Consider the following 13,417-nt stretch of genomic DNA (forward strand, 5'->3'; position numbering starts at 1 on the left):
AGTACATTTCATCAAATCCTCATGAATGTGTTGTTGGTAAGTTGTAAGTCATGTGGTTCAAACATAGTGTCCACCTCAGTGTCCGTGTGAGCAGCTTTGATTGTTCCACAGACACTTTTGAAGTTCTACAGTGAACAGAAAACACTCACTTTGACTTTTCAGGTGTGTTGTGAGCTTGTTCCATTTCTTTATCGCTTTCTATGAGAAGGATGATTGTGGCTATGGTACACTGCCCCCTGGTGGAGGCTCGTGTGCTTCTAGTTGTCACAGCAGAAGTCAACTGTACAAAGTTCTTAGGAGGTGCTGGTGCACAGTTATGTCACATACTATGGGCCAATCGTATTGATGCAAATCTTTGAATGTTGTCAAAATGTAACAGTGTTTATTTTTAAAGGACTAAACAGTGATGGTGTTGTGGTGGTTTTCAGCGTTAGATGCTCTGGTGGGTGAAGTTAATGCTTAAAAGTTTAAGGAGGAGTAAATGTACACCGAGAAGCCACAGGGGTTGGAACTGTCGTTACCTGTGGTCACAGATTTTTTCACATCACAGATTTTGGCACAACACCGGCATTCGGCTGCCTTTTTTTTTTGCACTCTGCTGTCACTCAGCACGGCTGTGGCTCTTTGTGATGTCATCGACTAACCGACGTCAACTTAACAAGTGTTCACATAAAGTCAACCTTTAAAATGATCAAGTCGTTCAACCCATAATATATAAATATATATCAATCCTGAGTGAATCCATCTGTCGTGTAACGTTACAAAAACTATTCCAATATGACAACAAAAGGAAAGCACGGTGATCAAAGTCATTTATTTGTTCATGTGAGAGTTCTAAGATCTTTGTTAACATCAATAATAAAGTGGTTCAGAAACCGACACATTTCAGAATAATTGTCTTCATCAAATGCTTTTTTACATCATCCACACCCCCCACTTTAATTAAAACTAAAAATCATCTCCCTCACTTTTTATAGAGGGATTAATTGTTGAAATTGAAAATCTGTCTGTGTGTCTGTCTGTCTGTGTTTGTCAGTTTTGTCTGTGTTTGTCAGTATCTGTCTGTCTGTCTGTGTTTGTCAGTGTTTTGTAGACATCACAGAGATATATTTATTTGTTGCAGTTATAACAATAACTTCCTTTTGTCCATGAGCTGAAAAATGTCAGTGAGTTCACTGAGGTTGATGAATATCATTGATTCCTTTGATTACAGACGTGTCTGTGTCTGTTAGCGCAGCAGTAGCTCAGAGAGGCACAATGCTGTGTGTGTGTGTGTGGGGCCCCATCATAAAGTCAGCAAAATGATGGTCCATTGTTCTAATGTGATTAACACGTATTTATTTATCTGAATAATATCCACTGTTAACCAGGAACGTTTACTATTATTATAGTCATCTTAAAGATATAAATCAGTGTTGTAATCAGAAATAAAATGGGTTAAAAGTGACCAAAAATGGTGGTGGTAAAAAAGGATTTTAAAAACCACAGAAATTGGTTAAAAGTCACAAATTAGAGTGGGCAAAAATGGACAGAAAAAGTGTTAAAAAAGGGTTCAAAGTGTCAATATTGAAACAATTTAAACTTTCAAATAATGGGCATGACAAATGGTGAATGTGGGTAAATTCTCAAAAATAATCATGAAATATGGTGAAAAGAGGTTAAAAGTGACAATAATGGGTTCACATATGTGTCATTAGGTGAGAAAGTGGTGGAAAGGGTTTATAAGTGCTGAAAATTTCTAGAAAGAGGGAAAAAATGTGCAACAAAACGCACTAAAAGGAACAAAAATATGGCAAGAAAAAGTGATGAAAATAGGTTAAAATATGGAATGTTTGGTGAAGTTGCAGAAAAATGGTAAAAATAAGTAAAAATGGGCTGAAATTGTTGAAACCAAAAAAGTATTTTTAGTTTCTTGAAGGCATCTGGTGGCCCCCTCCCAGTAGTCTCAAGATCCCAAATGGGGTCCTGACCCCCAGGTTGAGAACATTTGTGTAAAAGGATACTGCAGAGCCTTCATGTAGTTCTGACCCGCCTGCAGCCAATCAGAGCCACTCATGGAGGGTTCACACACACACACACACACATTGGAAAAAGACACACAAACACCACTTCTACTACACATTATTTGTGTAAACATTTGTTCCTCTAAAGATGTTTATTATGAAGATGAAGCGATCATCTGTAGTTTAAAGATGTGTAGCTCTGTGGGCCTGTACTACAAAGCTGGATACGTATATCCTGGATTTATCTCTGTTAGCGGGTTTCACCTAACCAAACATTCTCTGTCAGAGAGCAGCTGCACTATGAACTGAGATATCAACTCACTCACTTAACCCAGGTGATGTCAGCCTGGCATCCCACCATCCCTGTAGAAACAGTTACATTTCACTAAAGTTTAGGAATACAAACACAACAAGAACATTAATAATCACTAAGCAGTTTTATCCCTATCTATCAAAACATGACTGTTACCGAAAAAGTACAGTATCATATCACTACTTGTAAAACTTTGGGTAACACCCGTCCCAGGTGACCACGGTTTTAATACTATTTAAGGTGGTGGTAGACAGTGGGCGGGGTCCTGGGTATTCTTACTTGGTAATGAATAAAAATGGTAAACAGTAGAAACATAAATAAAGAAATAGTCCTAGAGATGCTAAATAACTTTTAACGATGGTGACTCTTCTCAGCAAAAGAAAAACAGGTAAATATAGTTTTTTTACTTCTAATAAAATGTATAGTAACTTATCAACCTTTAAATCTCAACGTAACCTTTAAAATACCAGAAAATAAACCACACACTCACATGGAATTAAATAGCAAAATAATGTTTAGTTTTAGTAACAAAAATGTATTGACAAAATAAATAAACGGTGGTTGAGGTATTTTTTGTTTCTGTTTTACAATCACAGTTTGATTATCCCCATTGTCTGTGTGTTGTGTTTCAGAGGGTACTCACCTTGGATTAAAAGATTTCTGGAATTTTACAAATATTTCTTCATTATCATTATTAGGAAAGATCTGTAAAATTACATCAGATTTTATGTCAAATTTGAATATTAAAGAAATATGTTGAATTACCTTTAAAAACATATTAATATTGTAATATCATATTATGTTAGATACTTGTAATTCTAAAGGTAAATATTTGAATTACTTCTGGTTACTGTTAAGTTACATTTATTACATTGTAATATGGAAAATGGTCAGAAACCTGTAAAAAAAATACAAAAAATTGTATGTAAAATTACAGTTAAAATGTCATTAAAAATATAATATTAATGTAATCTTACATTATGGTTAATTAACCGTAATTTGAAACATAAAACTTAAAATTACTGAAAATGTCTGTAAATCTACTAGCATTTCATTGTTTTAATGAAAAACTGGAAAAATCTGTGCAAAATTACAGAATTTTTCTTGTAAATGTACTTTATTTTTTACAGTGTACCTCCTTTCCTATCCACTGTTACTTTAGCCCCAGAAGTGTTTAAGTGGTGGCCATGCTAAATACATTCATATGCACAAGTCAAACTGTGCATATTAATTAATTAATTATTTTTTTAATTATTTAAAAATTACTTTTTTAATTTATTTATTTACTTCTTTTTTTTTTAAATATGTATTTTTAGAAAGTAAAAGTATAATTTTAATCAGTTTTTTTTTTTTTTTTTTTTTTTTTTTAAATTTTCATTATCACAAGACATTTCAGGTGACTCTATTTTATTTCCAAGTGACCCTACAGAGGGTCACGACCCGGAGGGGCAGTGGGCTGCCAAGGTCTGAATTATTTTTTAAATTAATATTATTATTACATGTTTTAATTTATTTAAAAATGTATTTTTTTATTTTATATATATATATATACATGGGTCACTACCCTAGTGTTGAAAAAACCGTGATTTAACCCACCAGGGCCGGCCCGTGGCATAGGCAGTATAGCTAAATGCTAGGGGGTGGCAAAAATAAAATTATGAATTACACAATCAAAGCGCTGATATTAGTATACTTAACTTGATAGTATTATTAATAATTAGTTAGTCTAGTTTTGATTAAAATAAAATAAAATAGTTTTACTCCCAAATTGATTGACAGTTGTCTGAGGCGTGACCCAGGGCAGCTGGACCAGATGTTTACTGTTTACTGCTGCAGCAGTGACGTCATGTCTAAACAACCAAACTAATGATCTGGTGTCCAGGGAAGAAAAACACAGAAAGAAGAGGAGGAAAATGTGGAAAAGCCAGAGGTAAGTCAGTGTTTGACTATCTTGGATTAATGAATTGTCATGTTTTATCAAACAAGTTAGCAGAGCGACTATGCTAAGACATGTTAGCAGCTAGTGCTAAACACAAACAGATAAAATACTAGCTTAACAACAACATTGGTTGCATGGCAACAGCTGTCTATTTTACTTTACACAATTCACAAGCACAATTGAAGATTTACACATGATACTTCATGATAAATACACACAAATGTAACCACATAAAAGTTACTGTTATTTGATGTGTTAAGTATTTATAAATACATATTTAAGTTTTCAGTAAATCATTAACAAAGTATAAGCTTTCTATGTCAATGTGTAAGTAGACAAATGTGGTGGGGCTATGTCCTTATTTTATTTATATGTTTGTGTACATTTTTAGGATTCTAGTTATTTTTTTATGACACTTTACAGCAGTTGACAGACACTTGAGGGTAAAATCCGCTAGGTGGCAGTGTGACTGTGTGGTTACCGTGTTTTCCATGTGCACTGTGGAGGGAGGTTGAGTGATAGTCAGCTCTCTTTAACACTAAGGAAACAAAAAAGATCAAAACATGGGATTTTTGACGTGATGTCTGTCCAGTTTGTATGTGTTTGTAACACCACGGCCCAACTTGAAGGACCAGAGAGGAAGACAGAGGACGCTGAGAACAACTCTGTGCTTGGTTGAGAGTTTATTTTAACTGTCCATTGGTTCAGCAGGTCAAACAGGTTGTTAACCTGGACAAAGGAAGAAGAGGGAAAGTTAGAATCAAAGCATAATTAACAATTTTCTCATGCTGGGATTTTATATCTGCATTTAAATGAAAGAATCTAAAAAAAAAAAATAAATAAATAAATAAATAAATAAATAAATAAATTTACTGTTATTTTTAGTTAACTTGATCCATTTTCCTGATTTAAACTAAATGCTTTTGTAATATTAAACAGTATGCTCAAATTATACTCACCTAATAAACCAATACACAACTAAAAATCAAACCTAAAATGTACTTAATTTATAAATATATAATTATAAATCCTTAGTTTGAAATGTATTTAAACTTGGAATTACTTGTAATCTCAATTACATTTTCCTCAAATTGCATTTATTTATTTATTTAATGTATTTACTGACTTATTCATTGTTAATTTATTAATTAAATTATAAACACATATTTTACTAAGTGTTAAGTATTAATATCCATCACTTTAAACCAACCATTATAATTTTCAATTTATGACATCACCTGGAACTTTTTCTTTATCTTTAACTAAAGACTTACTTTTGATCATTTGACTTTAGTTATTTAACCAAATAGTTCTTTTATTAACTTAAACACTACTCAAATCAAATATTCTACTAAGAAAGGATGACGTCTCACTGATCAGACCATTCCATCTGCTGCACAGTTAGTGCATTGCACACGCTGACCTGCCTGTCAAACACGCGCTGACCTGTCTGTCAAACTCACGCCTACCCAGAGTATTTTATCCTTAACGTACATTACCCAATGATTAACATACCGTCTCTGCTCCTCTCTCATATACTGCACTCTAATGTCAGCTGGATGGTTCTGCTCGCGCTGTGCGCCCTGCTGCTCTGAGGTGATGTCCTCTGCCCATTACGCAGCTGATCCAACCCCACCTGATGGTGCACCGCCCTTTTAAGGCCCTGCCCCACGCAACTAGACAGCCCAGCAAAAGAAAATGTTTTTCTTTAAAAGAAAGAAAATAAGAAAGTAAATCTTTTTAATTCTTTTTTGGATGGTTTGGACTTCACAGTGTCTGATACTGTGTACTTGTCATGATAGCCTGGACTGTGGGAGGAGTCTCAGTGTGAAGGAGGAGCCGTCTGTCCGCTCTGTGCTGAATTCTACCAACACGAGGACCTGTGGCTGTGGAGTTGACAATCGTTTCAGATTCTCAGTGCTTCAGTAGGACTTGGATTTCATGTCTCCTACACCAGTAAGATCTTTCCAACACTTGTGACTCAGAAATCCACTCCTAAAACGGATTTATTTTCAACATCTTTTTTGGACTGAGGTAAAGTTGTGCACAACAAAAAGGGACTAAAGCTACAGCATATTTTTTTTTTTTTTTTTTTTTTTGGCCAGTTTTTATTTTATTTTTTTGTTTTGGGGAATAAATTGTGGTATTGTTAATGCAAAAACCTGTGAAAATTGTTAAAATAATAATTTTGGTATAACAACCTAAGCAGTTTGTGTCTGTGCATTATTCTCTGTGTGAAGTCTTTCATTTTCTACAGCCAAAGACTCATTTGTTTATTTTTTATTTTTTGTCTTTACCCCGAACCAGGACATCATTTAATGAAAGTGGTGATTCCAGACCTTTAGTTTAAATTTTCACAAAATTTGTTTAGAACCGGTTACACATACATGATAAAACATGTGAAAATTGTGGATATTTTTGAGACAAAACTCTCCCATAGAACGGATGGAGCTTTTTTAGCTTGTGTTGGTTCAAACTGTTTTATAAATCACCATCAAAAAGACACTATTTTAATAAATAGTTTCTTTGTTCAATACCTCTGTGAACTGCAATTCTTTAAATTAATGTGTGTTCATTTCTACAATTTCAGTAATGTTATGTTAATTCTGGACGTTTTGCATCTTTTCACAAAATAGTAAAATATTTTAGTCATAAGTATTTAGATTAAAAAGAATACTTGATGAGCCAACCCACCACTATCTATCTATCATTTATTTGTATCTTGTTTTTGTGCAAAGCCTTACTCTAATAATATTAATATGTATTTATTTATTTATTTATTTATTTATTATTTATTTATTTATTTTTAACCTGTCACTAAGATATTTAAATTGGCTTTTATTTACTTGTCTGCACTGAAAAAAATTTAACATTGGCTTAACCTACAATTTGTATAGTAATCATTTACATGTAAATATTGTAATTGGCTCAACAAAGAAAATGTTAATTGAGATAATTAACTTTTTCTTGTTGAACCAATTAATAAAACATTCATTAATACAATTGAAACATTTGTAATTGGGTTAATGTTCAAAAGTTCATTGAATCAATTTGAAATCATTAATTATGATTTCTGGGCCAATTTAAAATTCTACATTGGATTAATATACTTTTATGGTTTAATTAAATCTTTTTATACTAATCAATTATTTTATTTTGTCCTAATTTTCTAAATAATTTCAAAACACATTGGCATCATTTGACTTTTTATTCAAACAGTGGTCAGGATAACATTTTGTCGGGTTACAAATGCAAAAATAAATAAAAAATATTTATAGATTTGGAGTTTGAACAATGTTTAAAGGGACACACCACCATTTGGGCAAATATGCTCATTTCCCACCTCCCCTCGAGTTAAACTGTTGAGTTTTACCTTTCCCCTGTTCATCCAGCTGTTCTCTGAGTCTGGAGACCCCATTTGTGGCTTTAGTTTAGCATGAATCATTGAATCGGATTAGACCATTAGCAATTAGCATTAGGTGTTATCAGCCTAATCCGATTCAATGATTCATGCTAAGCTAAAGCCACAAATGGGGTCGCCAGACTCAGAGAACAGCTGGATGAACAGGGGAAAGGTAAAACTCAATAGTTTGGAAAATGAGCATATTTGCCCAAATGGTTGTGTCTCTTTAACTTGAATATTTTCAGCTTCTCCCTACAAAAACTGATCTTGTCAGTCTCTTTACCCAAGCAGTTACACAACATAGTTCCAGAAAAAGTGCTTGTAGGTAGTCATTCTTCTTGTTCATTTTCTTGTCATCCAGTCCCATAAGAACCTTCTGAACAAACTCAAATGTACGTCCACACGACTTTGGGTACTGCATGTTGAGGGCATAAATGAGCCCAAACAGCATGACGAATCCGTCGACCACCGAATGCAGATCAGCCATAACCTCTTCGCCTTCCAGAATGATTTTCACATCTGTGGGCGTTAGGATGACTGCCATGGTCTCTACTTCCACATTCGAATCTTGCAGTTCCTGCAAAATAGCAAATTAACACAAAATATAACACAATTAATACAATGATTTTATGGTCAATCATGAACTGCATCCAAAAGAATTTTAGAACACACTGCTCCTTTTTATGCGACTTAGAGACTATGGATGAGTGACCCTCAACACCTGTGAGGGCACCAACCGCTTTAAATACTGTGCAGATCTGCTTCGATCAGTTCTGTTTTATTTAACTTACAGAAATATTACGAGTGCATAGGGTAATTAATCGTATCATTTGAGTTTTCAGAACATTTCAGTCATTTATACAGTACTTTTCATCTTCTTTAGGGTACTTTGAACCTTTAAAACAGCAACATTAGATTAACAACAGCCTTTCATGTTTTTTTAATAAAGTTTAATTTGAGTTTAAGAAAAAAATCCATTGTTTTTTATGCACAACGCTGGGAGGAGCGCACATTGTTACATTCTTGATTCAGTTTTGTTAGAGCCTTGCAGGGGAGAAGTCTAAACTCCATAATATGAACATAAACGGAACACAGCAAAACTGTTTTATTGAAAAAGAAAAAAAGTCCACACAATCTGTGATTTGTATCATGATAAAAACAGCTTTTTGTGTTTTCAAGTAAAGATAAGTTTATGCATCATATTTTGTGAATTTATGCTCAACCTTTAGAAAGTTGCGTATGAATTTTTATTTCACATGTACGTCTTTGACAGCCATTTTACCCCATAGTATCCATTCAAATTTCTATTGTGCATCCCTCATTTTAAAGTATCCATTTATCCCCAATGTGCTTTACACTTGAGAAAGTATGCAAGATTTTTTTTTAGTAAAAAAAAATTAGAAGTCAATGCCAAGAGTAATTTAATTAAAATTGTATGATGTTTTTTTCAACCTATTCTGAAGAAATTTTTGGAGCCTTGAGTTTATGATTTTCAAACACTACCTAACGTTTAATTACGGCTACAGAAAAGTTCAAGAACTCTTAATTACAAACTGCCAATTGATGTGGAGCTTTTGATGTTAAACAAAGACAAGTTTTATTTACATTGTTTAGCCTGTTATACCTGATGTTCTTTGATGATTGCATCCACAGGGTCTCCCAGGAAAACCATCAGTAACTTCAGAAGACACTGCCTTCGTGTAGATGCGTTCAGTGAACCGTTTGATGAAGCCTGTTAAAAAAATAAAATTATGACTACTGAAATGTTTACGTTATGTTCTAAATATTTGCTCATTTTTTACTACTTTAATTTAAGTTATGCCTCTTTGACATTGAAAAAGATTGTGTTCATGTGACAACATTCTAATCAGCCAATAGTTTAAACCAGGGGTGCCCAATCCTGGTCCTCGAGGGCCACTATCCAGCATGTTTTAGATGTTTCCCTCTTCCAACACACCTGATTCAAATGATCAGAATTGTTATCAGGCTTCTGCAGAGCTTGATGATGAGTTGATGATTAAAAATTAATTTCTCAGCCTTATAAGGATTTTATGTACTCGTTTTGGGTTAATAGCATAAATTTCCATGTGCTGTAATGGGTGTAGTACATTGTTTCATTGATTATCCGTTTCAATAGATGTTTTTGAAAAAATTACTGTTACGACAATGAACCATGTGGCAGCAGGAGTAAGGGAAAATGAGGGCTTCGGTGGCAACATCGAAACCAATGAAACCATGTCGTCCATCTTTTTTTTTTTTTTTTACAGGCCTTGGTTTAAACCTGAGGTGGAGGGCAGGTAAAAATTCTATTGTGGTAACTATGGTAACCATCAAAATGCAGATTTCTTTTTCATGTGGCCCATCCACATGAAACAAAAACTGTCAGAAATTTCAAAGTCTTCTCTGTCAGCACATATAAGCTTAGATCCAATCAGCGTTTCATAAAGCAAGTTAATTTCAATTAATTAAAAAAAAAAAAACTTGTGAGCATGCTTCATCTTTACTCTGGTTACCTCATCATGATCATGTAGAATCCCTGCAGCATTGTCTCCAATAGCTCCTCCTTTCCTTCTTACAACTTCCATGAGTTTGGCAGGTGTTTATTCAACTGTGCAGCAAATGTAGTCTCCAATGGACGTGTAGTGATCCTTAAAAACTCTGCAGTGATCTAAAAAACACAAAAATCAAAGCTTATAAACACCAAGACAGATTACTTTTGATTTGTATGTTACAGGCAATGTAAATGTACTTTGCAAGCATCGTTTACTTTGTAATGGGCTTCACACACGGGGAGCGACAAACGTCAACGTCAGGCGAAACTTGTTGCCACCCAGGTGAAACCAAACACGGGATGCTATAAATCGCCACGCGATTTTCACCTTATCGCGCAAGTTCAATAGAAAATGATGGAGCGACGTCGCCCCCCATGTGTCGAGCCCATAATACATAGTCTAAGATTGACAACATACCTCCTCTTGTTGAAAAAGTGCTGGCCACCTTTCCCTGACACATTGTCACTTTAAAATTAGGTCCTTTATAAATCTTACGTTTCAAATAAAATAAACTTAAACACTCACAAATCTTTTGATACAGACTTATACATTAGGTGTACTTACCCAGAAGGAGTTTACCAGCCAGTAGCAGCACAACAGAGAGTTGGCCTTTGAGTCACCACCCTATTGCTGTGGTGTGGGATACTCCCTGTGCAGACAGAAAAGGAAAAATATTAACTATTGTTGAATAAGTCACAGTTAAGAGCAATAAAGTGACTGGAAATCCAGAGCAAATGTTATGTAGTTTAACATATTGAAGATTTAATCGTTTTTAAAGCTGGGCTTACCCTGAGCAAATTCTGGGGTGATTTTGAACGTGCCAAATTATCAACTCACTTTGGGATTGAATCCCATACAAAGAGTGGGGGCCAGGGAGCCCCAGGCCACCCCCCCACGGCCGAGCAACCCCCCAGACGCCCCCAAGATCCCAGGCTGAGAGGCAGCCACCGCCCCCCACACACACAACCGAGGAGGCTCCAAGCAGCCGAGCACCCAGCGTATCCCGCCACCGACCCCAACCCCCAACCCTAAGGCCCCGCGCCAGCATCCCGCCCACCCACCCACACCCAAGCACCCAACCCAGAGAGCCCCCCGCCCGAGACCCCAGCAGCGGAGCCAAGGCCCACGCCCTGCTGACGGCCAGAGCCGCGCCGAACGGGCAGCCAGCGGGCTCTCGCCAGCGGGCCTAGAGCCAGCAGGGACCAGACCCCAGGTCAGAACGGAAGCAGCACCTAGAGCAGCGCCCCCAGGGACAGCGACCACGCGGTTAATTCTAAGACCTCAGTTAAGCCGTGCAAATGCGCCACATAAAACACAGACATCGGGGGTTTATTATTATAGGTAAAACATATTGGTCAAACTACTCGCACGATAATGGAGCTTTACTTACCTTTTACCGCTGGGGTGGCACAGTCCAGAGTCACCGTCTCGGTCTAGGTCAGTTGGTTGCGGTTACAATGCAAGAAACTTCCAGAGCACATGTCGTGATATTTCTGCTGCTTTAATTGAGCAGAGTCAAGTGCGGTTGTTTTCAGTGCTGCCCCCTATTGGAGGTTCTAACATGACACGACGCATGCGCAAGGAGCCCTCAATAAACAAATGTTCATTAGGTCAATTTAACTATTGTAAAAAACTGTTGATTTATATTACACAATTACACCAATCAAATTTTTTTAATTATCTCACATGACTCTATCTGTATTGTTTAAATTGTACAGGACAATTTAATTTATTTACTGAAGCCAATTGCAAAAAACATATTGAATGAACAACAGCAATGTTTCACTTTTTTCAGTGAGTGTTGGACTGAAGAACCCAGAGATCAGGCTGCACAGGATTCCAACATAAACCTGTTGTCAGCTGGAAAATGGACACCAACAGTTCAGGAAGTTGTTGATCTTTGAAGGTGTGGTCTGAAAGAAAAGATCAATACAATGATCAGTTGGAAAGGAAGCAGGAAGAAGTTTCCCTTTGTTCACTTGTATATGAAGAATGATTCACATTATGATTATTATTATAGACTAATGACAGATTCTATATCAGAGCTGTCAAACTAGTTTTAGTTGATGGTTCAAATACGGACCAGTTTGAGGTGCAAAGGGCTTCAGATTATAGGAAAACCAGCCCTAGATTATGAGTGACTTTGTTTTAATTTTCCAAAATGTTGTAGAATAATTTAGGAAAAATTGTATAACTTTAAAAAATTGAGAGTTCCTGCAACAATTTGAGTTTAAAAATAACTCCCATCATGTGATGTCAGCATAGGAAAACTGTGTGCTCTGTAAATATTGTGGAGTTATTTTAAAATTAGTTTTTTAGAGGAGTTGTGATATCTACAGCTGAATTAGTTTATAATTTACATAATAATTCATGTTTTCTGTCATTTTTACTTTCTCCCGCAGGTTGAATTAGATGCTCTAAAGGGCCGGATTTGGCCCCCAGGCCTTGAGTTTGACACACATTCTATATAAGTCTATGATGTCCATGTGTTTGTATACAGTTCATAATAATCATTAGTCTATAAAACTATAGACATTCTAATAGATGTAATAATCAGATCTTCTAGATGAATATACATGCTGTGTTAATACAGACCATCTTCATCATGTACCTTTGAATCTGTTTCTTTTCTCTGTGTTTATAAAGGATTCATATTTGTAATGAGTTTTAAATGAGTATCTAATACATCACATAATAGTATTTTCTTGATTTTAGATGTGATGTGTTTTATATAAAGTATGTTTTTCTACAGTTGAAGTGAATGTGATGAAATGGTTCCTGACAGGGAAACCCTGCCTAAAGCCTGTGAATGGATCATGCAGTGTGCTGAATGAATATCAGGGGAAGGGGAGCCCAAAGTGTCCAAACACTCCCATTTTATCACCATTAAAATAAATAGTTCACATTGTTAAAAATACATCATGAAATGTCAACTTATTGCTTTGAAATGAACTTTTCATGAATTAATATAGAATATATAGTAAAATAAGTTAAATATGTCTTCAATAAATCATTCCAAAGTGGTTTATTTGTAATAAATAATCAAACAGTGAAAGTGTTCCATGTATTAGAGTGTTAATATAAGCAGGTCTAACTACAGACCAGTATCATTGCTTCATCAGCTTTCAAACATTAGAGAAAAAGGCTTTGTTCATAGACTTGATAATCCATCCATTTTCTGACCCACTTCTTCCTTTTTCAGGGTCA

General features: G+C 35.4%; 1 long non-coding RNA gene across 1 annotated transcript; it reads right to left on the reverse strand.

Moving 5' to 3' along the window:
* Positions 1-9,270: 9,270 nt before the first annotated feature.
* LOC114459668 (uncharacterized) lies at positions 9,271-11,674 on the reverse strand. Its single transcript, XR_003673446.1, has 4 exons — positions 11,601-11,674; positions 10,775-10,859; positions 10,172-10,326; positions 9,271-9,390 (listed from the first exon to the last, which is right to left on the reverse strand). It is a non-coding gene; the product is annotated as an uncharacterized LOC114459668 (long non-coding RNA).
* Positions 11,675-13,417: the final 1,743 nt, after the last annotated feature.

The sequence above is a fragment of the Gouania willdenowi genome, unplaced genomic scaffold (genome assembly GCF_900634775.1).
Source record: "Gouania willdenowi unplaced genomic scaffold, fGouWil2.1 scaffold_333_arrow_ctg1, whole genome shotgun sequence".
In the NCBI taxonomy this organism is placed as follows: Eukaryota; Metazoa; Chordata; class Actinopteri; order Blenniiformes; family Gobiesocidae; genus Gouania; species Gouania willdenowi.